Below are 4,981 nucleotides of genomic sequence, written 5' to 3'. Positions count from 1 at the left end.
TTTCCACAAGCGGTCTCAAGACAAAGTGATTGAGAATATGAGTAAACGTCCACCCATCGTGGCTTACTTCATATTTGATTTCACAAGTTTGTTAAGTTGAGACTTCTATTAAAAGTATTTAAATCCATTTAAGTAGTGGGAGTTATGCGGTAAACGTCCACCCATCGTGGCTTACTCGTATGTTTTTCATAAGTACTTTAGAGGATGAATCTTAAATAAGATAACTAAGAAATTAAATTGAATGCGGCATGGTCCTAGTGAGTATGTCAAATTCGAGAATTTAATTTCAAAGTTAGTTTGTGGTTATTACTAAATAATTTTATTCTTAAAATTATGTAGACCTCCACATGCGGTCTCTAGAAAAAGTGATTAGCAATGTGAGTAAACGTCCACCCATCGTGGCTTACTTCACATTTGTTTTTCATAAGTTTGTCAGAAGAGGTTTCTATAAAAATATTTAAACCATTAAAGTAGTGGGAGTTATGCAGTAAACGTCCACCCATCGTGGCTTACTTGTATAGTTTTCACAAGTACTTTGGAGAATGGAATTAAATAAGATAACCAAGAAAGTTAAATTGAAAGCGACATGGTCCGCGTGAGTATGTTAATTTCGAGAATTTAATTTTCAAGGTTAAAATGTGGTCATTGCTTAGATATCATTTCAAGTACAATGTACAACTCCCCATCGGAGTACCTTCTTGATAATGATATGGTCTAGTTAAAGGAGCCAACTATTAATTTCCTTTGTCAAAAGGTTAAGTTGACATGGATGGAAATTAAACGACTAGGTTAATAGTCTGGTTGAGGAGTTTATGTGTAAACGTCCACCCATCGTGGCTTGCACATAGAATTCTTTGAGCCGTTGGAGGTTTCACTAATATTGTTTTATCAAAAGGTTACAATATTATTGTTACGAATTATATGCTTTATGTTCGTTACTTTCAGATATGTCTATGTCTCTTATTGTTTATTCTTTCTTGCACAAAGTCTTTTCACCGGTCCACATATAAAAAAAAATGAAAACGCAGTTTTGGATTTTTATCTTTATCACAAACTTAACACAAGTTTTCTTTGTGTTGCTTACTACTCCACGTTCTTATGGTCCGAACAATGAGTCAACTGATGAGAAAAAAGAATTACATAAAAGGTGGCATAAGACGAATAATGTGGCTATATGCTATATTATGAGTATAATGACACAAACCTTGTAGCTTCAACATCAGGGCATGGACGATGCTATTAGCATCATGCTGAATCTCAAGAAAGTGTTTGGAGAGTCGGACTGAGCTGCTCATTTAAATTTGATGAGAGTAATCTTGTTATTTTTATGAGTGAGCACAGCTCAGTGCACGAGCATGTCATGCAATTCTTGACGGACTTGACTTGCTCAGTGGGAGTATCGACGGTGAAGCAAAAGTCGATATTATCCTGAACTCTCTTCCCAAGTCTTTTAATTAAGAACTTCCGCCTCAACGCTGTTATGAGCAAGAAAGATAATACTTCTTTTGAGTTGTTGAATGCTCTAGTTACGGCTAAGGAAGTTGTGGGAAAGAGATGTGCAAGCACTTGTTATTGCCAAAGGAAAGCCATCTTCTTCGTCGTTTGACGGGAAGAAGAAGGGTCCAAGGGGCAAGAAAGACAAGGGAAATAGTGGGAGTAGTGGTGTGATAAGATCGAGTATTGGAAATTTCTTCTTTCAATACTCAAGGCAAAGGGTTAAGGTACTTCACTTGCTATAGTAACTGAGACATGTCAGCTCGTTTTCTACTCAGTTGTGAGTAGTGGATAACGAGAGAAACTGATAATGATTGTTGCACCTTGCATGGCTTTAAGGTTGTCAAGGAAGCTGAGAAGTGATGAGATGATTGTCTTCATAGGCAACGTGACTAGAGTCGCAGTTGTTGCAATTGAAGACTTGTCTTTAAGTGCTAAAGACATAGTTTAGTTTTTGAGAGTTCCTTATCATGTTCCAAAATTTTGAATAGATGGATTTTATGTCATTTTTGATAGTGGTGTTTCTATCATAAGAAATGACAAAAGTTGTCTATTCTGGTATTTTTTGAACATCTCTCTTCACACTATAACTTGTCTTCAAAATACCTTTATATTGCATTTACATCATCGAACAAAAGAAAGAGAAAAAGTTAAGGCTAATCTCTCATGAGGATCTTACACATATATTGACACCCTAGATTAGGTCACATCTATCTTAACAGGATCCAAAGGCTCGTGTCTAAATAGTACATTGGATTCAATCCAAGTTGTACTTTTTGGAACCTGCGAATCCTGTATAGAGGAAAAGATGGAGACCGGGTCATTCATGGCAAAGGGGATAAAGGGCCAATAATGTGTTAGGAATGATCTTTTCTGATTCATTGTCAGTGTTTGGGATTCCAACCCAGTTTACTACACCGTGTAATCCCTATATAAGATGGTGTGGTGGAGAGAAGAAATAGGTCACTCTTGGAAAAATATGTTCAATGATGAGTTATGTATCTTTGCAATTAGCCCTAAAGAATCAGAAGGTGGTTATTAGCAATGACACACGATTCTTAGAAGTGGACTATGGGAGTAATCACTAATCCAAGTCAGATAGTGTACTTCAAGAAATTGAAGACATTAGACAGGCGATTCCATCACCCAAGCCAAGTGTGCAAGAGTTTTGTACCACAAGACACTGCACGCACTGTTGACACACATGTGCCACCACAGATCCATTGTAGTGGGAGGGTTGTGGGACAACCCGATCGATTTATGTTCTTGGGAGAATCTTTGGATTCAGTCCCTGGTAGTGAATATAAGAGAATCGACCCAGATATCTACTTGGAATTAGTGGAAGACGAGAATGTAGATTCTTGGCACACCTCAATGGAGCAATCCATTAAGAATATGGGTGTATACTAGAAAATCTTGCTACCAGGAGGCAGTCATGCCTTAGGTTGTAAGTGAGTATGCAAGATAATGACAGGCCCGAATGAGCAAGATCGTAGCTTCCGAAGCTAGACTGGTGGCGAAAGGTTATGCCCAGTGTAAGGGTATAGGTTATGATGATATTTTCGCCAGTACCATGCTCAGAACATTCGGATCATTTTACCCATAGCAGCTCACTTAAACTATCAAGGTTACATGAGGGAGGGAGAGAAACATCTCGTGTCAATCGCTCTCGTGTCATCGGTGATGTGGTTTATCTTGCATTTTATGTAAACAATATCCTCCTAATTGGCGACAATATGGAGCTATTGTCAAGACATAAAGTAATGGTTATCCGAACAGTCTCAGATGAAAGACTAAGGAGGTACAGTATACGTCTCTGTGATCAAGGTTATAAGGGATCACTAGAAAAGGATGTTGGGCTTATCTCGAGTGTCTTACATTGATACTGAGAATACTCGTTGTAGTATGAATACCGCCGAGAAATGATTGCTACCTTTTAGATATGGCGTTCCTTTATCTAAAGACTATGTCTTAAGATGCCTGTTGAGGTTGAGGAAATGAAGGCAGTATTCTACGTTTCCGCAGTAGATAGCTTCATATATGGATTACTATGTACGAAATCTTATATTTGCTATGCAGTTAGCATGGTTGTAAGATATCAGTATAGTCCTAGTTAAGGACACTGAACTGTGGTAAATTATATTCTCAAGTCCATGACTAGAGAATAAGATAGTTTACCAGTTAGACAGTTTAGTTCCTTTTTGGATTATACGATTTCGGATTTCCAGGCTGACCGGAACAAAGAATAATTACCTCGAGCTATGTGTTTTTTCTTGGGAGGTAAAACCTTTTGGTTTGACCACTACCTCCAGGATCTAAGGGTAATTCCTAGTTTGCGTGGGAGCATCACCTTCGTGATACCTCAAGTGCAGTTGCGAACTCTAAGGAATCCAAGAACCACAAGGGGTTAAACACATGGATAGTAAGTACCAAGTTATACGATTATTCGTAAATCGAGGTTTTTGTGCTCAAAGAATAAATTCTCACATATTGGAGAAACCTACTGATCTTTCACAAAAGGCTTATCGCAAATGGTCATTGAAAGATGGGAATGCGATTGATGCCAGATTGATGCCACCCACTTAGGAAACTTTAAGTATAAGTGGGAGAAGTGTTAGGTGATTGGTAAATAGACGCATTGTATACTAAAAGTTTGCTTTAGTATAAGTGGGAGATTGTTGGATTTGTATACTGGAAGCAAGAACGTTTTATGCTTGTATACAATGTTTCCTAAGTTCACTATCTAATCTCCTATCTGATTATGTTCATGATTGCATATGTATGTTCTTTATCTCTATATAAGTAGATTATATGGTGTGTTGTAGATCACAGAAGACCATATAATTGGAATAACCTCAAGAGATATAATATGATCACAGCCGAAATAACTCTAGGACAAGTTATTGGTTTAGGCTGCAGTATAGATGGAAGTAGTTTGTCTTGGCTACTTGTCTATACTGGTACGTCATTACGTATTGATAGGACCACAGTTTGAGATGTATTCTTCTATCTGACTTAAGTGAAGAATCAAGATCTCGGTGACTTATAAATCTTAATACTAATAAGTATTCAGATATATATATTAATTCGTATATCACTTTGACTTACTATGGGTGAAAGTTATATACTAACTCGAGTACTCTGTATCTTGGGTGATAGCGGTTAATATATGATATTTGATTATCTGTATTAGTACCCGTATCCGGTATAGGATAATGACATCCCCTTAAGGAGCTCAATAAGGTTTATTACGCTAAACCCTGCAGGGTGATTAAGTTCAGGCGTAATAATAAAGTTTGAGTGGTACTGCTTAAGGAATTATTAAGAGATTAATTAATTTAAGCTGTCAGAGCTCTAATTAATTAATGGATGTCGGATATTTTAAATACGGAGATTTAATAAGTCTAAATACAAGCCCCGACTCATCACCGGCAATAAAGGGGTAAGTCAGTATCGGTTCTCTAGTGGAATGAACTGATATTTATAA

The sequence above is a fragment of the Salvia miltiorrhiza genome, unplaced genomic scaffold (genome assembly GCF_028751815.1).
Source record: "Salvia miltiorrhiza cultivar Shanhuang (shh) unplaced genomic scaffold, IMPLAD_Smil_shh original_scaffold_350_2, whole genome shotgun sequence".
NCBI classification, from domain to species: domain Eukaryota; kingdom Viridiplantae; phylum Streptophyta; class Magnoliopsida; order Lamiales; family Lamiaceae; genus Salvia; species Salvia miltiorrhiza.
The sequence above is the reverse complement of the archived record's forward strand: the minus strand, read 5'-3'. Positions refer to the sequence as shown.